The sequence below is a fragment of the Canis aureus genome, chromosome 3 (genome assembly GCF_053574225.1).
Source record: "Canis aureus isolate CA01 chromosome 3, VMU_Caureus_v.1.0, whole genome shotgun sequence".
Taxonomy (NCBI): Eukaryota; Metazoa; Chordata; class Mammalia; order Carnivora; family Canidae; genus Canis; species Canis aureus.
The window spans coordinates 31,080,276-31,108,194 of NC_135613.1; the positions used below are offsets into that span (position 1 = coordinate 31,080,276).

General features: G+C 57.1%; 1 protein-coding gene across 6 annotated transcripts in view; it reads right to left on the bottom strand.

Annotated features, from left to right (window-relative positions):
• The window catches only part of PRDM16 (PR/SET domain 16), a 314,085-nt gene that overhangs the window by 85,882 nt on the left and 200,284 nt on the right, over positions 1-27,919 (bottom strand). The window lies entirely within an intron of this gene.

The following is a 27,919-nucleotide window of genomic DNA, read 5'->3' on the forward strand; positions in this document are numbered from 1 at the left end:
TTGTTCACTCCTCACGGTGGGCTGTGATGGCCAGGCTGGCTGGACACACTGACAGAGGCTGAGGGAGATCTAGGGATGTCCCTGGCTGTTTGCTTCAGGAGACGTTTACAGGCATACAGCTCAGCTGTCACTTTGCACCGGCCTCTTCCCTCAGCAGACTGGAAGCTTCTGGAGGGGACGGCTGTCTGCACACGCTCCACCCCCCGCCAGGGTTGCCAGCCCCTGGCACACAGCCTGACCCTTGCTGGGCGAGCAGGAGGCCACGTGAGCTCTCGTCACTGCCCCTACGCCTGCATACACTAGCTGGGTGCACCTCCTGGTTGGGGCGGGGCGGGTGCACCTGTAAACTCCACCTGGCGTTGGTGGTGGTCACCACCTGATCGTCCTGCCCAGGTGAGCCTGTGTGGTCCCCCAGCTTCCTTCTGCTGCGTGGGTGCTCTTCCTACCATAGCAGGAGGGTGGGGGGACTGAGGCTCAGCAGTCAGCCCCGTAGCTAACTGGAGTAGGCCAACGTCCTCCTGCCCAGCCGGGGCCTCTGGCCCTACGATGCCTGGCCCGATGGTGCTCTGGGCTGAGTGTTGCCAGGCACAGGCTCTGCTTCCTCCTCCGGGAGGCCCTCAGCAGCTCTGCCGTCTGGGAGCACCCCTCTCACCACATGCCCCGCTGTGCTCCTCTGCCCCCCGTGCGCAGGGGCACGGGGGCACCTTCCCCCGGTCACTGTGTCCTGTCCTCACCGATCCCTTTGGCCGTTAATTTCATAAAGAGGCCATTGTTCATCTAGATGGTCTTTACAGAAGCGTGTCCCCTGCGAGTGGAAACATTTAGTTAATAATTTAACACTGTGCTGTCTGCTGAATTTTCAGGCCCCCAAATAAGATCGATGGGGCTAACAATTGGCTTATTGAGTTTCCCGGCTCTGTTTCCTGAAGACACAGACGAGCAGGGAACAGACGGCTGTGGGGTGGGGGAGGGGAACACTGTACTGGGGAAAAAATGTAGATGGTATTGATGCGAGTTGTCAAAAATAATTGTTTTATTTTCCCTGGGAATGTTCCAGACACCCCCGGATGCACTGATCCGTGACTCGGGCTCTCCAGAAGCAGGAGTTTGGCATTTATCGGCATTTGGCCGCCCCCTCCTGAGATGTTCATCAGGTAAATGTTTGTGCTCATTATGTTACGGCCTATCCCCAAATTGTTTCAGGACGGAGGCGAAGGGAAGGAGAGGCGATGGCCTGCACGTCCTTTCTGCCGGCCTTCTGAGGGGCAGGTGGGAGCTCGGGGGACTCGCACTGCGGGGTTGGAGGTATCCACATCTGTGTGGGTGTTGGGGTTCGGAACGTCCACAGCCAGGAGAAACAAGGGACATGGAACCCAGGCCGCATAAGCAGGACCCCAGTAGGAATTTGGCAGGTGCCGCTGAGGACCCAGCGGGAGCCCCCATGTCCCATACACGCTGCTTGCTTCACCAGAAGGAAATGAGGATCCAGCTCCGTTGAGAGGACCCTGGGTGGCAGATTCCAGAGGGTGGGTACATGAGTGTCTGCCCCAAGGCTCATCTCAGATTTCTGCTGGGACCCCAGAGAGGGAGGGGTGCTTCAGACAGAGCTCACCGTACTTGGTCCCAGCACCTGCCTGTCTAACGGTTCTCCCACTCTAGCCTGCTGCCCCGAGGAACCACATCTTCTCACAGAGCCTCCTGCTGGGTGGGTTTGCTCTTCCCAGGAGTGGATGGCTCTCTGCAATCTGGCAGATGCGGGGCAGGTGAGGGAGTCAGCCCCATTTGCCCGTTTCCTCGCCCATGGTGAGGGTGTCACCTTTGCCTTTGCTGCTGGTAGTGGGGACTCATGAGACCAAGGTGCCTGTCTGTCTGAAACCCCTCCCACGCCCATGCAGCCTCCCTGCCTGGGTCCCTCGGCCAGGATGGAGCCTCGATGCCCTCTGAATTCCCCGCCTAGCAGTGCCTTCTCCAGGGAGGTAAGCGCCCTTTGCACTGAGCTCTGAGCACTTCCCAGGGCTGGCTGCCCGGGACTGTCGTCACTTCTCTGTCTGTCTGTCCATCCATTCACAATTCCATGCATTGATGCACCAGCGCCTGTCTGGGCCTCACTCCAGGCAGGGCCGGGGTAGCTGAGGTGGGCGGGACACCTCCTACCCCTAGGGGGCTGTTTCCATTGGGGGCCATGTCCCACAAGACATGGTTCAGTGCTTGGAGGAGAGTGTGTCTCAGAAATGGCTTTAGGGGGTGAGTGATCAGGGGATGTCTGAGTACCTGGAAAGGCGAGGCTGGGGAGGACAGAGTGAACCAATGGTTCAGAAGCTCCAGTTGATGGCCTGAAGAGGCAAACTCTGCAGTGAGAGGACTCTAGGGCTGCCCGTCACCCTCAGAAGTGGGTCCTTCCCACTGGCTGGGACTTGCGGAGCTCATCACGGTCCTCCCAGAGGGGTAGTAAGGTTTGGTGGCCTCCATTGGGCAGGGCTTTCTCAGCAGCTCAACCACAAGAGTTCTGTCTGCCCTGGTCAGCTCTAAACTTGGCCCAGCTCCCAGCATGGCACCAGGAAGGTGAGGCCCATGTGCTGCCCACAGAGGACCCTCACCTCGTCCATACTCGGAGAACTTCTGTCCTTGCTGCATCTGGAGCCCCCAGGGGGCATGGTGGCGGGGACCACCTGGGTTCTGGGCACCTCCCCCGCCAGTCAAGTGCCTGGCCTGATCAGCACCAGAGCCAAGCCTGGGAGAGACTCATCAACTGCCCTCCCTGGGTCTGCAGATGGGGCAGGAGTCCCAGTACCCCAACTTTGAAAGGAGCCTCTGAAGTCAGTGAGTTGAGTAAGGGCCCAGGGACCTCCTAGGTTCTCGCTTCTTGGTTGTTTGCTCAGATGATGGGGAGTAGATCCAGCATCCTGGTCCGATAGGACATCAGTGGAAAGTCCCAGAACTGAACCTTCTGGGGCCTCTCCAGCCCTGCTCCGAAGCGGAAGGGGAGCTCCTGGCCCCCGATGACACATCTTATCTGAGGATTGTGAAGGGTTTCTGGAGGCGCACGGAGGCTTTTGCGTCATGTTGGGACCGTGCTCCGTTCTCCTTCCTTACTGTCAGATCCCTGCCAGGAGTCTCCCTAGGGAACGCCAAGTAAGGTTGCCTGCAGCCCCCAAAGGGGATTTGTTTGTTTGTTTCCCTAAAACTGAAAAAATGACCTCTGGCTTGTGTGTGTCCGTGGGCATGTGTGTGTTTCATCTTTTTCCCCATCTTCTTTCTTTCCAACACCAAAGCTCGGGGTGTCTGGCTCTGGATCACCAGGTGAGGAGGGGTTGGGAATGCCAATCAGGAAGGAAGTTTTCCTCCTGTGCCATCTGGGGTCCCCAAGCAGAGAGAACAAATGGAGGATTGTCCCGAATCACGCAAGGGCAAGTCGGCCAGCTCAGAGCTGTGACGCTGCTTGGTGCGCGCCCAGGGCAGCCCCCTCGCTGGCCGGCAGGGCCTGGGCCCGGAGCAAAGCCTGGGATGGAGCCAGTGTGCGCATCCCTCTGCTGAGAAGCCCTCCATGGCCCTCAGCCCTCCCTCTAATCTGCGGCTTCAGAAATCCGGGTGCTCCCAAGAACTCACATGAGGGCTGTTCTCCCAGAAAGGAGGCTGCTGGCTCGGAGAAGCAACAACTGGACACTGTCAGTGCAGGAAACACTTGGAACGCTCAAGGCATCGAGGAGAAAAACATGCTCACCCTTGTGAGGTTCCTTCTGTTCCTCTCCCCTGATTTAAGCTTTGACGGCAGGGAGCGCACACATGCAGACCCAAACCAACACGAGTGTGTACATGCACACCCAAACATACATCATGCATGCACACAGGCATATACACACACATACACATTCACAGGTGCACACACACGCTCCCACCCCAGGGCACATGCATGCACATGTGTGTACACCCCCTGTGATCTGAGTGTCCAAAAGGCACACACAATGGATGGGCCAGGCAGTCAGACCCTACACTACGCCTTCACTGCCACAACCCTACAAAGACAGCTTCTGGGACTGGGGTGGCCATGCTGGGTTAGTAACGGGTCAGAGTATCTTCAACGGAGAGGTCACGGCTTTCTCTGTCAGAGGTAGAGGGATCCGCATGGAATTCCACGAGGGAGAGTCCCAGGAATACGAGGTTCTGATGCCCGGAGGGAGAGTGGCCCTGGGCCCAGGTGAGGGGGAGCAGCCCCCGTGGCCCCCATGGCCCCCATGGCCCTGGCTGGGGCTTCCGGGGTGTCTGGGGAGGTACTAGGAGCCTCACTGTGGCTGCCCTCCTCGCTCGTGCCAGGTGGAGTTTTCTACCAAGATTCAGGGTGGAACACGGAATAAGGGTGGATTCTGAAAGAAGTAGATGTTTTCCTTTGGAAAGTTTATTTGTAGATTTATGTCCGAGGGTATGTTTTTTTTTTAAGCCTCAGCCTCTAGGGTCAGATTTCAGATGTCCTTCTGCCCACCCTGCTTCTTTGATGTGCTATTTATTTGTTTGGGTTGGCCAGTCAAAAGTCAAGACACACACACTCAGCTCCATTAAGCACACTTTCCGACACACGCCATGTGGCCGTGATCGCACGAATAACGCGCTCTCTGTGGACACCTCGCGGGAGGGGCTTCCCACCGTCCTCAGAGTTTTTCACGCCGCCCCTCGCTCAGAGTCAATAACATTCTTTCATTCACTTTTCAAAGCGGAAGGATTGAGGAAGGGCTGCAAGGCGAGCTTCCTCGTGCAAGGCCCTGGCCCGCGCAGCTGCCAAACCTCAGCCTGCCCTGCGCCGGAGTCCGGGCTCCTGGAACACAGCCTCTGCTAAGATTTCTGCACAGGACACAGCAGATCGCAGGCTGTGACTGTGACTCCTTCTGGGTTGGGCCGGGGCCGTGCAGTGAGTCCCTGGTCCTCTGTGGGAGACGGAGTGTGTCTCCTCCCCACCCACCTGTGCCTGAGTGCAAGTGGGGCCAGGGTCCCTGAGGTGGTGTGTCCAGCAGTGGTGTGGGCGCTGTCTTATGGGCTGGGGGGATGGACGGCAGGTCATTGATGAACTTGGAAGCCACCTTTCCTCTGTACCCTGGGTTTGGTTGTTGGCCCTGAATTTGCTGAGAGGAGCCACCTGCCTGCTGCCCTGTGGTGGCTCAGGACGACCACTGATGGCAGAAGGCAGACCAAGCCAGGACTCAGGTGCAGCTGGTGGTGGTCAGTGTGGCAGTGGAGGCATCCCGGAGCTGGCACCCAGGCGGTCTCTGGGGGGCACTCCGGGTCAGCTTCCACCACAGCATGGTGACCTCGGCATCGTAGGGATCCTGGATTCCATGTCCTGCTTTCTTGTCCGATGACCCTTGCTGGCAGCTCCAGCAAGCAGGGCGGGTAAGGCTGGCAGGGCACACATCTGGCAGCAAACCTGGGAAACTCTGAGACACCACAGTGACCAGAAGTGGAGGATTTGACCATGTCGACTTTGGGAATGACCTGAGTGACATGTAGGGCACCCTTCAGAGAATGGGACGGTTGGGCTTGGGGCTTACTCGCCAACCTGGGCATCTCTCTTAGACTTCATGGCCTTGCTGATGGGACTCCTGGACCTTAGGCTGGCATCCAGGACTCTGGCTTTTCATGTGGAAGCTTCATGACCTTACCATGGTCCAAGTCTGCTGTGTCCTCACTGTTCTCTGAAGCTCACGTTGCTTTGGGGCCATGCAGACTGCCGTCCTCAGGTGTAGAGTTGCTCCGTGAGCCTGTCTTTATCGGGTAAGACAGCTGATGCTCAGGATCGTGGGGCAGCACAATCACAGTTTATAAGATGTGGGCCAAGTCAGTAGACCTCCACATCTACGACCTAGACCATGATGGCTTTTGACAGAGAGATGACCGGAAGACCTGGGAGGAAGCCACCTTAGCCCAGAGAAGAGAGGCCCCCTGGTACATTCCAAAGTCATCTGTCTCCTCTCTGATCCTGTGCTCTGGTCTGAGGATCATGGAAGGTTTCTTGAGGCCCACAGAAGCCCACAATCACGAAGTGAGATGACACGAAGTTAGGAAATGGTCCAGCGTCTGCATTCTGGAATTACGGGTTCAGAGGCAGTCTGGGACTCCTCATCCAGACCACTGTCCCTGGCCCTGCCAGCCCTCCTCCTGTGCTGACTGGCTTCTCTGCTGCATCCACTGAGCACACAGGGCCTTGCATTTCCCAGGCCAGACCGTTTTCCCACCGAGCGGGGTCCCTGGTGCTCCTGACACATCTGCTCCAGGCCCCTCCCTGAGGGCCTCCCAGTGTCCCCAGAAGGATGGGCACCCACTTCCTGAGGATACCTCAGCCCTTCTTCCCTGCACCCCTGCTGCCCAACTGTGTATACTGTCACTCTAAGATCAGTAGGTAGACCAGACGACCCAGCAATACTGCTCCTAGACCTTGATGCCCCAGCAACTGAAGTTCAAGCAGATGCTTGAACACCAATGTTCACAGCAGCACCATTCACAACGACCACCTCATAATAAAGGTGGGGCACTGGGATGGCTCAGTGGTTGAGTGTGTGCTTCTGTTCACGGTGTGACCCCGGGGTCCTGGGATCGAGTCCCACATTGGGCTCCCCATAGGGAGCCTGCTTCTCCCTCTGCCTGTGTCTCTGCCTCTCTCTGTGTCTCTCATGAATAAATAAATACAATCTTAAAAAGAAAACAAAAAACAAAAGGTGGAAAGAACCGAAAGGCCCATCAACAGAGGAATGGACGACCAAAATGCAGTCCCTCCATAAAACAGAATTATCATTCAGCCCCGAAAAAGGAATCCATTGCCGCCCCTGCTGCATCATGGACAAACCTCCGAAACAGAGGAAGGAAGCCGCACACAAGAGGCCGCACGCGGTGAGACTCCATTTCTCTGGCGAGTCATACAAATACAGAGCAAATACAGAGAGACGCAAAGCAGATTAGTGGTTGCCGGGGCAGCGAAAGCTCACAGGGAAGGAGATGTTCTGGAACACACTGGTCACACCCACTGGGGATGCCCTAGATGCCATTGAACTGTATACTTTAAAATTGGTTAAAACGGTAAATCTACGTTACGTATTTTACCACAATAAAAAAAAAATTACTCATTGATACTTCAGACTGATTCGGAAAGGAAACAACAAAAAAAGTCAAAATGAAGCAAACGGAGCCTTTCGACAGCTTCAGGACCCGACCCTCCCTGCCCAGCGATTCCCGGGTCCCCAAAGGCATTTCATGCGGCTGGACCACAGGCTGGGGCTCGAGCGGCCCCCACAAGCCCGGGAGGCGTTTCCCTGGGTGGTGAAGTCGCTGTCCCCGCAGGACAGAGGGGAGGGAAGGCACCGTGAGGACCCAGGCCACCCGCCTGCCTGACACGGAGGCAGGAGGCTCCAAGGTCCTAAGGGAAAGGACGGGGCTCGGTGCTCCCAGGCCGTGGAAGCCGAGGGCTGCGGGAGCCGAGGCCGCCCCTGGCCCCGGCCGTCACCCCTCGGCAGAGCCCCCCCTGCAGCCCCCGCCATCAGAGGCGTGATGATTGCTTGTCCAACCCGGAGCTCCCGCCTGTAACAACGGGGCCGCCTAATTGAAATGTATGAGAAACAATTAAGAGTAATTGGAATCAATTAATAGATGATTTTCTTGGGAACTAGTACACAACGTGAGGCAGAATCTAATTACAATTTGCAAGTGCACACACCTCCCCAATCAGGAGCCGGCGTATGCCACAGAGTGGCCACCTGAGCGCAAGGAGGGGCTGGAGCGGGGAGGGGGGGGCAGGGCTGGCGAGGCTGCAGACAGGGCAGGGCGGGCTGGCATTCCCTAGCAGGTCGGTCCCCCTGGGACACAGCCCGAGAGGTCCCCCAGCCTGCCCCCAGCCCAGGGGCTACCCATCCAGCCCCAGGGCCAGGCTTTATTTGCCTTTTTTTTTAAAAAAAGATTTTAGGTATTTATTTATTTGGAAGAGAGGGAGAGAGGGAGTGCATACGAGCAGGGGGAGGGAGGAGGGGCGGGGGTGCAGGAGGGGGTGGGGAAGAGAACCTCAGGCAGATTCCCTGCTGAGCACAGAGTCTGACACAGCTCGATCCAGGACCCTGAGATCATGACCTGAGCCGAAATCAAGAATTAGAGCCTCAACCAAGTGGGCCACCCAGGTGCCCTCAGTCTTTATTTTTCAGGGATGTGGTTGAGCCACTGCCCGGACACGGACGTGGAGGTCACACCCCCCTCATCCTTTGAGACTAGGGGACATCTGTGTCACATGAAAAGAAGACCCCAAGCCTGGAGTCCCCAGACCCCTCCAGGACTGTGAGAGAGCGGACAGAAAGGGGAGCCAGGCGACAGCTCATGGCTATGCTACCCGAGGAGGGGAGCCTGCTAATGAGGACCAATTAGCCCAGAACAGAGCCGCCAAGAGCCCAGGACAGGGGACCCAGGGGTGACGGCTGCTCAGCCTCTTGCCAACGCCTCGGCCCAGGGTGCCGGGCAACAGAGAGAAAGGCCATCTCTGCCTGTTCCCACCAGAGGGGTTGTCGGTGTCCCGGGTACCGGGATCCTGCTCAGCTGCTAATTAGGGGTTTTTGGACAAACGTGTTTTTCCTGCAGGATTTGGCTTAATTCTTAAAGAACAGGCCAAGAGAAGCCCCCTCCCTGTGCTGCCCGCCCCAGTTCCTGCCACCTTTTCAGTAGCGGCTCAGCCTGGAAATAGAGCCCAGGATATCTGCTCCTTGGTCCATCCATCCATCCATCCATCCATCCATCCATCCATCCATCTGTCCATCCGTCCATCCAACCCTTCCTTTCTTTGGCAAGGGTGTTTCTTTGGCACCCCTCTGTGAGTGCGGTGTCCATCTGGGGCAGCGGGAGGGGGGGATTTGCCAACAGGCTCTCTCTCCTCTGAGGGAGCAGCCATGTGTCCTAACTAAGGGGCCCTGGGATAGAGTGGCTGCCAGCAAAGCCAGTGGGGAGTGTGTAGGGAGTGGGGTGGGGAAGCAGCCCCCAGACAGACTCCTGGGGGCCCTCTCAGGTGTACAAGGGGGAAGGGGCAAGGAGAAGTCACAATCCAACTGGGGCCAAAGCCCACCCAGGTAAGGGGGCTGGAGGCTGAGGCCCCCTCCTCAGGGAAGGCTCCCCAGGCTGGCCGTTCCGGGCTGGTGGGCAGGAGCCTCCTGGGACCGAGTGGGGCTGGGGTGGGCACAGGCCTGTAAGTGTGGTTTAGTGTCCTTCCTTATCAGATGGAATCCGGCCCCCACCGAGCGCTGTTCTCAGCCTTTCAGGCCCACTTCCTGTGTGCTGAAAGCCAGGCTCCCAGCACAAAGGGCCGGCTCTTATCTCCACCCCCTCTGACCCCGGCCTGCATGGGAGGCCGGCTCTAATTTCTGCCCCAGAGCAGCAGGTGAGAAAGTCTCTGGCTGAGGAGCTCCGGGCAGGAGAACAGACGGCTCCTTCCCCGGGAGGTGGGGACTGCAAGCTCGGCTCGGCCCCTGAAGTCCCTCACTCTGCCCAAAGACCTGAGAGGGTTTTGCAGGGTCTGACTCTTCCCTGGGAGCCCCCCACTCCCCGCCCCTGGGCTTGCTTGTCTTCTCTCACTGGACTGGACTCATGTGCAGCCAGGAAGAATGGGTCCTGGGACGGGGGTGTCTTTGGCTTGGGATTTGGGGAGGGGGCCAGCCGGAGAATGGGGGGGATGTCTGTGCCCCCGGGTGAGGCCTGGGCGCACTTTGAGGGTGGATGGGGACAGAAAAGGCGCCAGGCACCTTGCCAGGCGGAGATGGGACTGGCAGGGCTGGTGGGGGCAGGAGGTGGGCGCATGGAGAGCAGAGGCAGCCAGCGAGGAGGAGATCAGGGATTCTGGAGGCTCTGTGGGCTGGAGCATGTGTCCCCCAGGGCTCTAGTTGAGCGTCACCCATGCCTGCAGCTTGGGGCTCTGGCCAGGCGAGGGTTAACCAAGGCGGTGTGACTTGACAAGTCCAAGGTGAAGTGGGTGGCCAGAAGTCTCAAAGGCGTCCTTAACCCCTCTTGGCTGAGAATTCCAGCTGTTGTTCTCCAGATAGACTCCCGTCATCACTTGTCACAGGAATCAGAGAGGCTGGCAGCAGGATGGGCCTGCGTTCTTAAAGGGACAGTGAGCCCCGAACCTCCTCCCCTGGGAGCACGTGCACTTTCCAGGGCTCAGCACCTGGGTGTGATTCTTCCCAGCTGGAGGAGCTCCCTCAGCCCCACACAAACCCGAAGTAGGGCTCAGCGTCTGAGCAATGACAAGGGTCCCTGGGGAGGATGTGCCCCCTCTGGAACCTGTACAGCCTGGAGGCGCCCCTCTTCCCAGGACCTCTTCCTCACCTGCCAGGCTGGGCAGCTGGGGGTGGGGATGGGGGCCGAGGCAGGGGATGTCTGCCCCCCAGGAGCTAACCCACAGGGAGTCCTGCTCTGCCTTCTGTGCCGGGAACCTTGTTACTGGCTCTGTGGGTCTTAAGAGCAAGAAGGGCCCCTGGAAAGGCCACTTCCTGCTAAGCCCACTGCCCCCTTCCTCACTTGGTTTTCCTTTTACATTGAGGTCAGGACAATTCTAAACACTGTGCCCAGCACCTCGGCCCCTTGAATTTCTGCGGCATCAGTGGCTGGCCCTGCTCTGCTCTCTGTAGGCCCCATGCAGTGGTCCGGCATTGATTAGCCAGCCAGGGTCTCTAACTCCCAAATTCAGACAGTGGGATGCTGTGGGGAACAGGGGAGGGGGTCAGTGGGATGGTCAGTGGGAGGGGCCTCACTCCAATGCTTAACCCTTTAGATGAAGAAGTGAGAGGAGGGGCCCCACTGTTCTCAGACTCACAGCACATCTGCCTCCCACCCTAGAGCCTGGAGTTCAGGATGGCCTCTTTTTGCCCCCCTGCAAGGCACCACTGGAGCCCAGCCCACCGCCAGCTGCCAGTGCTGCCCCAGCACAGATACCAGAGGGTCCTGAATGGGGCCCCTGGGTGGGGATGACTGGGGAGCAGTCTCCTAAGCTGTGTGGTACAGGCTCCACAGACCTGAGGTCAAGGCCACACTCAGGAGATGAGCCCTGTCCCCTCCCAGGGCAAAGTGTCGAGGTCCAATCTGGGCTCCCTCACCCGGCAGCTCCCTCCATGTCTGCACCCACACCTGCCTCTAACAGAATGTGCTTGGTGGCTTCAGGGAGAGCTTGGGAGGCCCTTCGGTGGGAAGAGCAGCCGATGGAGGGGTTGCAAACTCTTTCCTGGAGCCCTGCCAGTACTGGTGCTCAGTCCACAGCCTTATGTACACTGAGGAAGAAGCTGACAGGCAAGCTCTGTGCTTCTTGCCTCTTTGTGACAGGGAAACTGAGGCGTTCACAATCCTACCCAGCAACAGAGCCTCAGTGTGAATCAGCTCTTGGCGCCCAGAGTCCTTGCCAGGTCCCAGCACCTGAGCCTGGTTCTCTAGGAGGGATGGAGGGTTGTCCCAGTGTCTGGTAAAACTCACTTCCAGCAGCAAAATGTCTCTGCATGGAACCCTCTTTGTCCCAGGGCAGGGGCTGTCCTGTGTGGCAGTGCCTGGTGACATGCGTGTGCACTGTGTCCTGTCTGCTCCAGGCAGGATGCCACGGCCCAATGCTCTTTGAATGAGGAGAGTCTCTGCATGTTTCCTACTGCAGGGGCTCTGGGGGGACAAAGTCCGCCCCCACCCCCGGAAGCCAGACTGACCTGGCAGGCGTGACCCACTGCACCTGCCGTGACACTTCACAGTGTCTTAAACAGTTCTGGTCGTCCCTGGCATCTGATAAGTGGAAGCCAGGGGTGCTGTAACTGTCTTACTGCGCACAGGACGGCCCCACCATAGACTGATCTGAGCCCGAGTATCAGCAGTTTCCAGGTTGAGAAACCCCAATGAGGGAACAGTAAGGATGCAACTGCTGGTGGGGAATTTCAGGAGCCTGTTGGGCCTCCCCAGGCCCAGCCAGCTCACCACTCAGCCCAGCAGGGGCTTTGCCTCGGGGACTCTGTGCCCAGATGCCCAGCCCTTGGAGGCATGAGATGCACCCAAAGAAGCAGCCGACAGCTTGTGCTTCAGGCTTGCTCTTCTGCTAGAGAATCCCAGGCCCAGAGACCTCCCCACTCCTGAGCCCCGAGTGCCCTGGGTCTCCGACCCTCCATTGAACATCTGCTGCCAAGGTGCTGTCAGGGCTGGGGGCCGGGAGCAGCTGCCCAGGGAGGATGTGAGGTTCACCCTCGACGCCCTGAGACCCCAGCACGTGGCGCTCCCCAGGCCTCCCTGCTGACCTTCCTCCCTCCTGGACAAGTGTCTCCCTGGGCGCCTCGTGTGTCCTCCCTGCCACCGCGACACGGCCTCCCCAGCGAGGCCCAACCTCTCCCCCCAGATATCTGCAAGTGACAGCCGTGTGCAGTGGCAAGCCGGCAGAGAGCTGATACACTCACTATCAGAAACCAGATCAGCGTCCGGGTCGAATAACTTATTGTCGGGATAACAGAATTCCTGCGCGGGACCCACTGCGTTTGTTAGTCCTCATTGCGTGGATGGGGTGTGGAGAGGACCTCCGGGGTGTGTGGTTAGGGAGGGTGGGGCGCGGGGGCCGAGGGCTAATGTCCAGGGAGGTGGGGAGGCAAGTGGGTAGCAGAGGCCTGGGAAGCGGCTGTCGGCCAAGCCGCGGCCTCACAGGTGGACCCAATGTCTTAGCGCCCATCCCTCCAACGGCCCGAGGCGCTGCCTCCCCCTGAGGCACAGATCTCCAGCGCAGAGTCCAGTTGGGAGAGAGACGCCTGGATTCGGACAGTGTTATACTTGGAGTCTCACGAGGGGACTATGAGCTGAGTGACAGACAATTCAGAAAAAAGAGGCTGTAGAAACAAGAGTTCAACTGCCCAATGTTGGTTTCAGGAGGTTGGCGCCTGCCTGCCCGCCCTCGGGCCTCAGCCTTCCTGCTGGCCGGGGAGGTGTTGGGGTCCTCAGCCCGGCCAGGCCCGCTCCCTACCCCGCTTGTGTGGCCCTTTCATCCCACGGAGGGTGGTCTGTGGCAGCCCGCAGTGGCCTGGAGGCTCCGAGAGCTTTTTTCTCTCTGAGATGGGGGAGATGCGGTGCCAGTGAGGCTGAGCATGGCCTGGAGGGCGCAGGAGACCCTCTTCCCTGCTCCCAGCCCGCAGACGCAGCAGCCGCCCCTGCTGTCAGGCCTGGGGGCAGCCCACCGGGGCAAAGGAGACTAGGAGCTGCTGCTGGGCAGGTGTGGGCTGGGACAGGTGGCTGGGGCAGGTGGCCACGCCCAGTGTCCCTGAAGTCTGCTGGGGCCATCCTCCATCCCAGACTCTGGCTCCCAGGCCACGCTGGGCCCCTTCCTCTTCTGCTCTTCTGATCAGTCCTCAGTGGGAGCCACACACATATATGGGGTGAGGACATAGGGGTGAGGTTTAGTATGTTGGGGCTTCAGAAAGAGGAGGGGAGCAGTCACCCAGGCCATTGCCTTGGTTGACAGGCCTCCAACTCTGGCAGCGCCTACCCTGACCTCCCAGAGTCCTCTGTGGTCCCGAGAGTGAATTCAACAGTGTTCCCCTAAAGTTTATGTCTGCCCAGAACCTCAAAACGTGCCTTCCTTGCAAGTAGGGTGTTTGTGGACACACGGGGAGAAGCCATGTGAGCACAGAGGCAGAGGTTGGGTGTGGGGTCGGTGAGACAAGGATGGCTGGCCACACCAGGACAGGTCCCCTCACAGCCCCCAGAAGGAACCAGCCCCAGGTCACCTGGATTCCGGCCCCAGACTCTAGCCCTGACAGAGAAATGGGTATTGATGTACACCTCCCAGCGTGTGCCATGTCGTTATGGCAGCCCCAGGACGCTAAGCCTGTCCCCAAGTGCCATCGCCAGGCACCCCTGCTGGACACCCGCTCAGGCCAGTAGTCAGGGGCACAGGCAGGTCTCCACCTCAGCCACAGGGAACCCACCCCCAGGGATAGTGTCCACTGCTTTTATCTCTCCAGAGAGTGCTGACCCAACAGGACGGAGCCGGCCTGAGGCCTTGCCCACCAGGGTGGGAGGGTCTGACCCCATCCTGGGAGCCTGCGGCCTCGTCACAGTTAGCTTCCCTCTTACCCGCCTGGCTCACCCCACTCACCCCGCTCAGTGGGGCTAGTCATCACAGGGGGTGGTGCTTTGTGGCTTTTAGGCAGTGAGAGGTTTCCTGGAAGCTACTCCCTGTGTCCCTCAGAGAAGGTCTGGAGGTTTCTGGCAACCACTTCAAGAAAGCATTTTCCTTAAGTCTGAATGCAAAGAGCAGAGGACCTGGAGGGGTGGGCGTGGGGCCGCCAGTCCTGGGAGCCGTGGTCCCCTGTCTGGGGCTGGGGTGAGAAGTGTGCCCCTACAAGGGACTCTGGGGCATCCTTCCATGGAGCCAGTGCATGAGCTGCCTGGCTTTCACTACAGGTGATGACTACAGAGTTTCCTCAGGGAATGAATGGATGAATGAATGGATGAATGAATGAATGAATGAATGAATGAATGAATCTCTCAGATCTGTGTCTTATGATGGCCTCCAGCCTGGCAGCACGTGGACGGTGCAAAGGGAGATTGCTTGGAAGCTATTCTAAGCATCCTAACAGAACAGGGATGGCAGGGATGGGGAGGGCCCAGGATGGGCAGGACGGGCCAGGCAGGGGCAGATGTGTCTGCGGAGCTTAGGGGGTAAGGGGTTGGGCAGGCCTGGATAGGGCAGCCCTGCAAGGCAAAGCCTTTCCTCAGAGTGCCCAGTTGTGAGAGTCCTGCCCTGTGCCCGCTTTGCCGAGCGGCTAGGGAGGAGGGAGGGGGTCACTACCCTGTCCTGGCTGCACCCAGGCCAGGCAGGCTTGTTTCTCTGGCTGTGGGAGGTAAGTGTCCAGGAGACGCCTGCCCCTCTGCCACGACCCCCGCATTTGGGCTCCTGGTCCAGATCCATTCTGCAGCCCAGGCCTCCCTTCCCTCCTGAGCCTGGGGAGACCGTGAGCCCGTCCTTGCACCCCCCCTTGCCCTGTCTTTTTCTTCTCCTCTTCAGCGAGGAAGCTGTTCTTGCTTCCGGGCCCACCTGCAGCCCCACAGCCGCGGGAGGTTCTGCGTGTGGAGCCAGGGCCCATCAGAGGCTCTCTAAGCTGGAAAGGCCTCTTGACATCATTACATAAGCTGTCACATTGTTACCCGCCTTGCCAGAAGTTGTAAATACTCTGGGAAAAGGCGCTCTTTGTTGATGAGGTTCTGGGATACCAGGCCTTACGGCTTTTACTGCTCTGGATTAAGGGCAATCAGGCCTGCTGGAGAGTCGGCGGCTCCGGGAACCTCCACACGCCCTTGAAGGGGCTTTTTCTGATTGTGCACGTTTGGTTTCCAGCCCTGACGGTGGGGGTGGAGATTCCCTGCCAGGGGCTCACGGGCACCCACAGGTGGCTGGCGGGGTGCCCTTTGGTCCCCACGAACTCCCGCTGGGGGTCCCAGGGCAGAAGCCCCTCCTGAGAGGGGGGAGGAGAGGCTTTCCCAGGTGGGCAGGGCAGGGTCCACCCTTGGCAGCTTACAGAGCACTTTACTGGCTTCAGCCCCCCAGGTGGCCTGAAGGTCAAACTCAAACCACTGCCCACTGCAGCCTCAGCATTCTAACGACATTCCAATTTGTTCCAAGCCCAGGTGGCCCGACTAGCAAAGCCTCCTTTGGGGATGGCGGATGTCTTGTCATTCCCAGATTCACGGTGTGGCACTACCAATGCCGTTGAGGGATGGGGCTGCTTGTGGCGGGAGTCCCCAGTGTTCCTGGGTGCTAAGTCCCAAGAGAGACCCTCCCCAAATCTCAGGTTGAAAAGATGACAACAGCATCTCACGTCCACGCTGAACACACACAGCAGGTGCTAGCAAGAGGTGCGCAGACCCCCCCGACCGCTGCCTGAGGGATGCTGGGTTGCCCAAAGCCAATGCACCGGATGGTTGCACGGGGATCCAGAGTTCCGTCCAGGGGGACATTTCCTGGGAGCCAGTGGCTTCCTGGGAGGCGGCACCACACCCCCCAACACCACGCACTGGCTGGCACCCTGCCCTTGGCACCCCTGGGCCCAGAAATCCTTCAGCTTGGAAGCTGAGCTCCTCCTCAGCAGAGTACATTCGAGCGGGGAGTGCCATTCAAGCGAGCCACAGGCAGCAAGTAGAAAGTCCACTTTTAGAATAAGATGGATTTTTCTTTCATTTCTCCCTCAGGGGATGGGCAGGGATGGGAGGTCCTCAGTGGTGTGGAGCTTTGCATGGAAGAGGGAAGATGAACGGACATCCACCCACTGTCATGGGTGACAGTGGCCCAGACCCGGGTAACAGGATGCTCTGCCCATCAAGGGGTGGCGTCTGATGGAGAGGCCGGGACGTTGGGTGCAGGAATTCCCGCCTGTGGAGCTGGTGGCTGCAGGCTGCCTGCCTGTGACGTCTGGGCCCACCCCGGCTGGGAGGACAGTGGAACCCACAAACCAGCGGGGTGCCTGGGCCGCTGGCCTCAGCGCAGGTCCGGTGGGGCAGGACCTGCCCATGAGCGCTCACCCGCCCTGTCCACAGGCCACAGGGGCTGGGCCTGGGCTTGGCTGGGAGTCTCGATTGTTTTTAAATTCTATTTTTACAAGGAGCGGGAGATTTATAGGGTCTCCAGGGGAGGAGAGTGATGTAACTTGAGTCAATCAACGGACGGCTTATTCTAGGCCCTGTTTCCTCTCTGTCTCTGAGCTCCAGAGGCAGCCTGGTGAGCATGCGCCCTCCCAGACAACCACACACTCATGTACACACGCTCACTGCTATTCTCACGCCTGCCCCCACTGCACACACAGGTGCCCACGGAGGCCCCCTCAGGTCCAAGCAGCTTCAGGCTTCGTGGAGGGATGCTCCCACATGCCTCCACCCTCACACTCTTCCATCCTCTGGCTTCCCCGCCTTCCCTTCGGTTTGTGAAGACCCTGTGGTGTCGCACACAGCACCTGGAGCAGCCCCCTGAGCTGCGTGACAAAAGCAAACCCCAGTGTCTAGCCTTCATCCCTCTGACAGTGTGATAATGTGCCTGGGTGCCGGGGTGGCACTGCCTGGCCAGGGTCATGGATGGAGCAGGCAGGGAGGTGCGTGTCCTCTCTAAATAGTGCCTCCCACCCTCCCCCTGGGCCTGGCTTCACCTGACCCCTTGGAGGGCATGGCGGGAACTGGCTGAGCAGGTGTAGCTCTCAAGCTCTTCCTGTCACAACAGGGGCAGGGGGTGGGGCTGAGTGGGCGGTGTCTCTGAGTCACCTCAGCTTGGGGAGAAGACTTTAGAGGGATCGATGGAGATCAAAGAACTTTGTCTTATCTCAGGAGGACCTTTGCGCAGTGCCCAGGAGGATGGCTTCAGCAGGAGGCTTTTCTTTAGAAAGGCAGGCCCACCTTATCGAGTCTTCTCCCTGCCTGCTCAGGGTCAAGGTGGATGCAGACTTTGTGCCCTGGGAGGGTGATAACAATGGCCTGGGCCACCTGGAAAATGAGCCTGTTTCTCCAGAACCCAGGTGTGCCACCAGCCCCCAGCACCTGCCCCTCCTCCCATGGCTGCACCCTACAGGCAGCCCTCGCCTTCGCTCACGCTCACCTTACACATAGGTACACATGCAGCGCACCATCTACCATTTCGTTGGACCTTGCAAACGCCAACGCCTCGCCTTCAAATTCCCAGGGACCTGTAGGGTCTGGTTCTTAACAGACAGCAAGCAATTTATTTTTTTGTCTTGGCCTGATTTATATGCTTCTTTTAATTCTGCACCCTTGTGCATTTTCTCTTGGCACCGCAGTACAGCTAATTAACAGTAGAGGGCACGAGTGTACACCCTGCATTACTCTGCATGGAGGAAAAAGGAAGTAGGTCTTTCAAAAGGTCGTACCCGGCCACTGTGGCAGCAAGTCCCAAGCACCCTCCTCTAAGGGACAGCCTTGTCACTGTCTCTGCCACATGTAGGCAGGGTCATGCCGACCTGTCCATGGACAATGGCTTTTAGTGTCATGTATGTAGCCTGGGTGACACAGGAGAAAGAACTCTACACTGGGAGCCAGCAAGGCTGGGCTGAGCCTCAGCTGTGCCCCGAAGTTGGGGAAGTCAGTATGACTCCTGGGGCTCAGGGTCCCTACCTAGGCAGTGAGGTGGGTCATTACATGGGTGCTCAGCCCCCACCCCCAACCCCCAATCCCTGGAGCCAGGGGCTGGCCAGCAAGATGCCCATGCTGGGAGGGCCTCTCTCCTCTTCTCTCCCCCACTCTCCCTGCACCTGCTTTGAAGGCCTCAGACTTCAGCCACCACTCCGCTGGAACCAGAAGCCACAGTCCACATCATTCCCTGTCATTCCCCTACTGCCCCAGAGGACAATGCTCTCAAGCCAGTGAAGGCTGGACTATTTGAAATAAATGCCCAAGAATGTCAGAAGAAAACTGGCCAGTTTTGATTCACACTTAAAATATCGAGCCTATTGCCAGCTTCCAGTCTCTCCTTTGACCTCCAAAGGGATCAGTAGGATCCCGTGTGGAGCCACGTATCCAAGACCTCCTCCTAGCTGACCTCCTTGTTCCTCCACCCCTGCTGGGCTACAGGAGGACAGGGAGGTGGCCTCTGGACCTGCTAGCCTCCAGTCCATAGCATCCTCATTTCTCCTAAATGTCACCCAAAAGTGCCTCTGCTCCCTTGCTTCTGGAGGAGCGTTCTCCTCCCAACTTCAGACAATGGAAGCAGGACACACTGGGTCGGAATTCCTGGGTGTCACTTCAAATGTCATGCCACGTTTGTAGCCACTTGTGGCATTAAACATGTAAATACATTTGAAAATGTGAATGAATTAATTATAGAGCTCAGGGGCTGTTCTTTCTCATTCACAGTCGTGTTTTTCCAGTGGAAGTGGGTAAAGTGCTGGCCACAAGCACAATTCCCTCAGCGTTTTTGTTTTTTTTTTTCCCCTCAGCATTTTGATTACTTTTTATTGTTACAAATCTTTCAGTAAGCAGGGGAAAACACACCCTCTCTTGCTTTCTGGCATGCCTGAAATATCCAGATGATGCTCAGAATTTATAAATTTGCTTTTGTTTCTTGCAGTTTGGAAATGTGATTATTGAGATTCCCTACCCTACAAGGAAGTTCAAGGCCACAAGAGTTTGCTGGCAAGGATGGAGCAAAGAACCCCAAGCCGGAAAAGAAATTATCTATCTGTGCACGTGTATATGTGTGTGTGCACGTGTATATATGTGTGCATACGTGTATGAGTGTGTGCACGAGTGTGTATGTGAGTGTACAAGTGTGTGCACATATGTGAGTGTGAATGTGTGCACGTGTATAGGTGTGAGTGTGTATGTGACTGTGCGCGTGTGCATATGTGTGCATATGTGAGTGTGCGTGTGTATAGGTGAGTGTGTGTATTGTGTGAGCGTGCCTGCATGTGTATGTGTGTGTTTGCACATGTATGGGTATGTGTGCATGAGTGTTCATACATTTGTGTGTGCATTTATGTGAGTGTATAAGAATGTGCGCATACGTGTATAGGTGAGTGTGTGACTGTGCGCATGTGTAGGTATGTGTGAGAATGTATATGTGAGTGTGTGTTTGTGAGTGTGTGCATGTGTGTGGGTGTGCACATGTGTATAGGTAAGTGTGTATATGTGCGTGTGTGCATGCGCATGCATGCTTACGTACGTGTGTGGGTGTGTGTATATGCATATATGACGTGCTGAAGCATCCTTTCCCACACTTTCTGGTTTAAGCTGTAGAAGGATAAGAAGAAACATGACATGAAAAAAAAAGAAAACATGACAATGAAAAAATTCGAAGCAGATAATTTTCTTTAAAAACACGCACACGCTCATAGGACACCCTACCTCCTTGAGAATAGTAACAAGTCTGAGAAAGCTGTAGGTTAGCAACCTGACAAGATGGAGCAGAAAGGAGCTCGAAAGATGCTCTTAATACAGTTATTAAAAGTCCTATACGTGTCTTCCCTTGTAATTGAATTTCACCGCATAATTTAAGAAAAGCCACACAAAAAAAACTTGTAGTAAAAAACTGGGGTATAATTTTCTTCAATCAACTCCGGCTCATGACTGCAATTACCCCGAACCCTTTGCGAGCCTCGCTGTGATGCTCGGGGCCGGGCTCGGAGCCGCCGTGGGTGGCGCCCTTTCATGTGCCTCTCAAACCCTTCTTTATTGTAAGGTTTCAAATTAGCGCTAGCAGCAATGAGCAAATTTGATAATTCCATCTCAAATTAGTTAATGTAATGTGCCAGTAACCACTAACTAGTGCATTACAAAGAGGAAAATGTATCTTTTTGGAGTTGGGATATAAAGTTAACCAGCCTGTCATTTTGCCTTTGGAAACTTTTTTGGTCTTTATTAAAAGGAAATAATCCTGTGAGCAATGAGCATCCCTCACGGAGCTGGTGGTGTTGGGATGAGGAGGCTGGGGTGTGTGGAAGGCGTGGGGCCCGTGACGCTGGTCCCACCAGGCCTGCCCTCAGAGGGCTTCCCGGAGCTGCTGGGCCCCAAGGCCAGGGCTGCTGAGGAGTGGTGAGGCTCTAGGGACACCCCCCACCCCCCATGGCAGCTTCATGGGAGGAAGTTGGATCTGGGTCGAAGCAAGATGCTGCGGGGACCCCCGTGATCCCCCCTTGGAGACTTCCCATGGCTCCGCACCGTAGACCCTAGGACCCTGGCCACCCAAGCCTGTACCCAGCTTCGTAATGGAGCCAGCAACAAGAGACAGCGCCCAGAGAGAACATGCATCCTGTGCTGGGACCCTCAACGGAGTCAAGGCTGGCCAGGACTGTTTGCTCCTCAACTCATGACTGTCACTGCCCGAATAAGTGCCAGCAACACCTCCCCAACCCCATGCCTGCTTACGTCACAGGAGCAGGCTGCCAAGGGGGCAAACATCCCTTGTACCAATGGCCAGAGATAAGGTCCTCCCATCTTCTGTCATATTGTCAAACCACAGGGGGTTCCTGAGGGAACATTTATCCCATGCTTTCCGTGCATCAGGCTGTGAAGAACCACATGCCTGTGTCTGGGTCATTGCACCTGTCACTGGTTCTGGCCACACTGCTTCCTGCTACAGTGTCTCCTATCTTCCTGCTACACGTATCCATTTCCTACCACTATATCCCTGCTTCCTGCTACAATGTCTCCTGTTTCCTGCTCTACTGTCTCCCATCTTCCTGCTACAATGTCTCCCGCTTCCTCCTACACTGTATCCTTTTCCTACAGACTACATCTCTACTTCTCCCCACAGTGCCCACCCCCTTTCTCTTCCCCATCGCTCCCCTTCCTGGTTCCTCCCAGTGCTTGATGAATACTGTCAGTATTTAATAATAAACACCCAGTCCTCCCTGGAAGCTGGATGGATCTGCAATAGGGACCTGAGGACCTGGAGCGCTGGGGCGGTACCTGATGCGGGTGCCATGGAAGACGAGGGTTCCCTTCAGATGCCAGGCTGGCGCCCCTTCCCCCACAGCTGGGCAAACCCCGCAAGCAGGGCTGCAAAGACTTTGGAAATCTCCCTTGTGGCCCTGAACTTGCTCTCTAATCAGAGCTGAAAGGTCCCTCCCCACCCCCACCCGCCCTGAGTCAGTGACAGACGACTCCTGCCTGAAACGGTTTAGGAGGAACAGGAGAAGCTCTTTATCTGTGTGGCCCGAGCCCATTTACCGCGGGAGAGAACCCCAGCCCCTGTCCCACTGAAAGCCACGGCTTGTTCTCTCATCTGATGGATGAAAGGAATGTGGAAGCCTGATCCTGTCCCCTGAGATGTCATTCAAATCCTCAGATACCTTCCCTGGCAGGGCCACCGCCACTTGCAGGCACCCCTCCCTGCCCCCAGTCCATCCTGGGCCCTCACCTCGGAGCCGGGCTCTAATCAATAGAAACCAGAGTGACCTGGGGGGGTCTCCAATTGGTGGACCAGGAAAGTAAAAACATGATTAGAAATGAAGTCGCTGGGGATGCTCTAAATTGGAGCTCTTTGAAACCAGCCCGGGCAGATCGGCTTTCCTTCATGGGGGGATTTCTTGTCAGTTTTCATGTAAACGAAAAAGATGAAAAATATAAAAGACAAAGCCTGTGACCCCTCCTCTCGGGGGCTGCGCGGGGACAGGGCAATGTTCTCTTGGCTCATTAAAAAACGACAACAAAAACCAACAAATTGTTAAGTGTTTCCTCTTAAAAAGAACAAAGAGAAAGCCGCAGGTCTTAATGGTTCCTATTGATGGCTTATAAATGTGCCTATGTCCTTCAGCTAGGAGCTCTTCCTTGGCCAGTCCTCCCTGGTTTTATTCCAAACTCCCCTTCCACTCTGCACCGCACCCCCCCCCCCTTAATAATTCAAGCAAACTTTAAAATCTATAGATGCAGCATTCCAGGGTGATGGATTTGCCCCTCTTCCTGAAATTCAAATATAAATCCCCCAGCCTTCTGCAAAGTAACCATGGCAGCTTGATTTATTTGGGCTGCTGTAGAGTTGCCCTGTAGACTTTCAAAAACTTGGAAAGGCAAAGAATGCAGGGAGAGGGAGAGGGAGGGAGGGGGAATGAGGGGGAGAGGGAAGGAGGGATGGATGGAAGAGGAGGGGGGACGGATGGGGGAGGAGATACAGGGAGGGAGGGATGGGTGGGGGAGGGGAGGGAGCGGTGGGGAGGGTGAGGGGCTGCGGCAAGTATCTCCCAGGCTCTATGGGGGGGTTCCCACCAGCCCCAAGGAGGGGCTCCCCCCCACCAGCAGAGCTGGGAGGGGTCTGCTCCGTGCAATCTCAGGAACTCACTCAATCCATCTTTGCCCGGATATCACTAATCTGCACATTTCTCTTCTCGTGTGATGTTACCATCGCTTTATCATAAATGGGCTATGAAGACATTTGGAGCTGCTACTGTTGTAATCTATCCAAGATGAAGAGGGGCGAAGGCTGAAAGAAACTCCCCGTTTCCTGTCCCATCTGTCTGCCAGACTGCGGCTGCAGGTCAGGGGCAGCCTCCCTCCAGGCTGCTAAGTGCAGAAAACGAAGCAGCTGAACCCGAACCAGAAGATCAAAGCCCAGGAGAAGGGGAGGCGGGGGTCGAGCTTTCTGTGAACAAACTGGCCCCCAGGGCCGAGGAGATTAGGGGAAACAAGACAAGACCCCAACCTTCCATGAGCAGAGGGAGAGAAGAGGTGGCAGGTGACGCTTGCTCCGGGGGTAACTGAACACAATGTGGTGAGGGGATGCACCGGGCCAGGGGGCTCTGACGCCCTAGGTCCTGGTCTCTCTGGCCCTGTGACCTGCAGGCTCTGGGTCATCTGATCAGCCTCCAAAGAGAGGCACAGTCTCCGGCCCTCCCTCTCTCCCCCTCTCCTCTCCAAGGCCAATGGGAAAATAGTCTTGGCCACAACAGAGTGAGAAGAGTCAGGAAGAGTGGTGCTGAGTGTCTTACCTCACCCCAACCACGGCCCCGACACACTGGGCCTTGTCCCCAGGTGTCTGTCCTATCCCATCACGTACAGGGTCCCATCACTCTCCCAAGAACCCCTGCACTCAAAACCTCGTGGGCTACCCGATGACCCCAGCTTTCCTTCTCTAGGTCTGAGGGATGGAGGGGTAGCTGGGCTGTTTCTCGACCCCCGCCCCCTGAGGGGAGGACGGTGCGTTCCGGAGCCCATCCTACACCCTGAAAACCAAGTAGGTGGACCTATTTCCCAGTGCCCCACACTTGGTGACTCATTAATTACATTTTATATTCAAATGGACGAAACTCTGCAACCAAACGATGTTTCCCCACCATCGGCAATAAATCGCAGCCGGAGTGCTAACAGCACTCACATTTACTCCTGTTAATTCTTCCTGTTTCTGAATGCTGGGCTGGGTCCAGACTCCCTGCCTTACAAGCTTTCCTGCTGGAGGGCGAGGCCCCAGGCTGCGTTCCAGTTCCAACTGGCAGCTAATACCTTCACACATTCGCAGATCCCAGGCCAGGGCAGCAGGAGCGTGAGGTTTGCTGGGGTCAGCACGCGGCAGGGCTGGGTCCCCGGGAGGCGGTCCCATCCCGGGGGTGCGGGGTGAGCAGCACGTCCCCAGCTCTCACTTTCTCACTTTGGGAAAAATTTTCCGTGAACATTTGATTTTTCTCTCCACTTGGTTTCTGAGCTCTGGACACGGATGGGGTGGGGCTGCGAGCATCCTCCTTGCCGGCCTCAGCCTCCCGGAGTGGCCTCAGGTTCCGCAGGCACCAGGTTCCTTCTTCACAAAGGCTTCTGGTAAATTCCGTCCCAGGCGGTTGGAGGCCGCGCTCTCCCTTTCTGACTCACGGCTTCAGGGATGACTAATCCTGGAGGCCAGCATGGGGCCAGCTGCACGGACCAGTGAGTGTTTCAGAGACAGTGAGGGTGACATTCCTTTCTGAGGCCTGGACGGCTCCGGCCTCAACCCCCTACCCCCTTGTGGGCAGAAGGCCCCGGAGTAGGCAGGGGAACCACGGCCCCTTTGGCATCGGCACACTGGGAAGGGCACTGACTCTGGGGGCTGGACGGAGGGTCTGAGGTCCCTGGGCTCACTCAGGGGATGCATGTGGAACATGCACCCAGCCCACACCTGCGCCGCCGCATGTGACATGGCCCTCGTGTGGACGGCTCAGCCCCTCCTCAGAGACCCCGTGGATGAATGTACGCAGCACTTCCTAGGACGCCTGCCCGGGGCATGCACAGCGTGTGGGTACACGCGTCCATGTGGATGTGACTTGAAAGCCTTTCTCCCTGTATGTCAGGATCACACGTGTTCAAAATCCAGGCACACTTTTCAGAAGTTATTTCTGGAAAAATGTTGAATCTCATAACAGCAATAAAAGGAAAACACTGCCTGAGCCAACATAAATGTCTATTTGGAACATGCTTGAAAAGGACTGGAATATTTGTGTAAGTTTGAAATTCCAGCCTTCGGAGTGGAGCAGGGTGGCTGTCGGTGGGCTCCGTGGCGGAGGATGGAAGGTCTGTTTCTGAAAGCCCCTTACTGAGCTTATCCGCTCAGAGGACCCACTGGCCCAGGGCTCTGGACTGCTCGAGACACTTTCCACCAGGGGAGAGATGCTGGCGTCAGATGCAGGCAAGGGGGAGCGGGGCAGTTGGGGCGCTGCTGGCAAGGGTGGGTAGCTAGGCTCAGGGACCAGCCTCGGCAGAGGGTGCAGGGGCAGCCTCTTGCTGCGTGGGGTCCTGTGGCCCACACCCCAACGCCTGTCCTGCTGAACATCTTGTGGCCTCATCGATGGCACACCTGTCTCTCCCCAGCCTGTCCAGGGTGTGGACTGCCAAGTGCAGGACGTGCCTCCCCTCCGGGACCCCGGCATATATGAGTGTGGTACTAGCAGAGGAGAGCCCGATGGGGGTGAGGATGCACACGGCTCCCCTGCTGCCTACCAAGGGCCCAAGAAAGCCAGGCTGAGCCCAGGCGCTTTCTTGCCCTGTCCTGTGATGCTCACAGCACCAGGAGTCTGGGCCGCCATGCCCTTTCACAGAAAAGGAGGCAGAAAGTGAGGGTCAGAGCCTGGAGCATGTCTTCAGCGTCCGTCAAGCTGGAATTTGAACCTACTGTCAACACGCGAAGCCTGGGCATTGCTTTCCAGGAGCTGACCTGTGACTCTGGGGTGGGACCGTGTAGACCCTGCTGGCTTGGCAGCCCCTCTGCACTCACGGGCAAGGGGGCAGCAGGGTGTGGGCCTTCTGATTATGTGTAAGCAAGGCTCTCTGAAGTTTGGTGGCTTGTTAGGAAGATGTTGAATCCAGGCTTCCCTGGGCAGGAGGTGGGATGGACCTGGGATCAGTCTCCTAGGACGAGAGACAAGGCACGGGCTATTGTTGGGTCAGGCAGGCCTGGCCTCCTGTTCTCGCCCTTCCTGGCTGGCCCACCTGGGGGAACTTCCCAATCTCTCTGTGCCTCAGTTTCCCCATCAGTTAGACCATCAAGGAGGCTTCAATGAAGACCGATCTGTTCCATGCTTGGCCTGGTCCTCGGCCGTACTGATCCCTGACAATGTCCTTCATTTTTTCCCCTGCATCTCTGACCTCCCGAGACCTGCCCAACGGGCCTGGAGCACACTGGCCCGGAGGGCTCCCTGGAGCCAGGATTTGCCTCAGACTGGTGGGCACGGGGCAGAGGGAGGCACGCATCATGGAGGGGCAGGTTTCTAGGCAATTTGGAGAGGAAATAAAGAATCTCTCTCTCCGGACTTGGCTTCTCCTATTTGTTTCCAAAAGCAAAAGAAAGCAAGGCAGCAAATGCAGACACACCGAGCCTACTTTTTGGGAGTAACAACAAAGATGCGTCCCTGGGAGCAGCGGTTAACACTGCCTCAATTGTTGCAGGAGGGGGTCTGGTTTTCATTAGCGGGAAGTGACGGGCCCGTCTTGGCACAGGACCCTGCGCCCGGCCCGGTGGGTTAACCCCTTCCCCGCCTCATGGCCCTCACCCATAGAGTACGGGCAGCCTGAGCTGGGCGGTCCTGGCCCAGGTTCAGGTGAGGACTGTCTGCACCCTGCCACCAATGACAGATCATGTAGGTGCTCACACACATGTGTGCACACACATGTCCACACATGCACATACATAGGGATACTCCTCCCTGGGGCTGTCACCTCAGGTTCTGCAGAGAGGCACCCAAATAATTAATGGGCAAGGAGGAGTGGGGCAGTGGAGGGAAGGAGCTGGGAGAGCCTGGGGCTAGATCCCCATGACCAGGTCCCTCCGGGTAAGAAGGGCTCACTGGCTGGTTTGACGAATGGAGCAGCCATGGGCACTGGGAAGCAAGTAGCCCAACTGGTTCATAGCTCTGTGTCTGGAGAGCCTGACTTCACCCGGGCTGGGCATGGCTGGGACCCTGTTGGCCACATAACCAGAAATGGGCAAAGCTGGGGGCAGGCAGGCAGGTGCTGTAGCCCCACCAGACTGACAGTGCCTTAGCAGAGGAGGGGGTGTGTGAGTGTGCCTGGGGCTTCTTGGGGACATGGGTGGTAGGATGCTGAGCTCCAGAGGCTGAGGGATGAGGAAACTCTCTCACTCACGGTGGACTTCCTGCTTTTGGGTTCGCCTCCGAATAGGCTCTGTATGTATTTTCCCAACTAACCTCCCCCCTCCCCAGTACTATGCAGTGAGGCAGTACTCTGCCACTGTGCAGAGGCAGTGAGTCGTCCAGATGGTGTGACCTGTCCCGGGGCAGGGGCAGGGGCAAAGCCTGGTGCCTGCATGTCCAGGCTCCCCACTCTGCTGTAAAGTCTCAAACTAACACGGACCTGTATATGTGACTAGACCCTGGCTTCCTATATTAAATGCACCTTCCCTGTGGAAGATGATTAAAACAAAGTGCAATCCATGTGATGCATATACATGCGCCTGCACCCTTGGTGAGGTCGGGTCCAGGGGCCCCTGCCTGGGGGCCAGACTTGCTCTGACCCCTGCAGGCATCCCGGGGCTGGCAGGAAGAAGTGCTCTTGCACTTTCCTCAGAATCTGTGGTCTGAATATGGCACCGTGCATGCCACACAAATTCTCAGAAGACTCTGACCCCTTGGCCCTATAGCCTCGCTTCGGCCTCCACCCTCTTCTCTGCCAGGCCCTCTGTCCACCCTGTCCCTGATGGCAGAGGGCCTCCAAGGAGAAGACTGTGCTTCCAGAAGGTCCCTGGCTTCAGCCCAGATTGCCTCGGGCTCCAGAGTCACAGCAAACACGCTTAAGGTGTGCACAAGGCACGCTGGCTTGGGGGGATATGGGAAGTGGCACCATCATCATCATCATCATCACGATAGCTTTGTTACATTTATTGAGCATCTTCTCCATGCCAAGTACAGCTGCTTCTCGTCTTTTCACCCTTGGTCCTCATTACTCTCTATGGTATTTTACAGATAGTAAATGAAGCACAGAGAGGTCAAGAATGTTGCCCAAG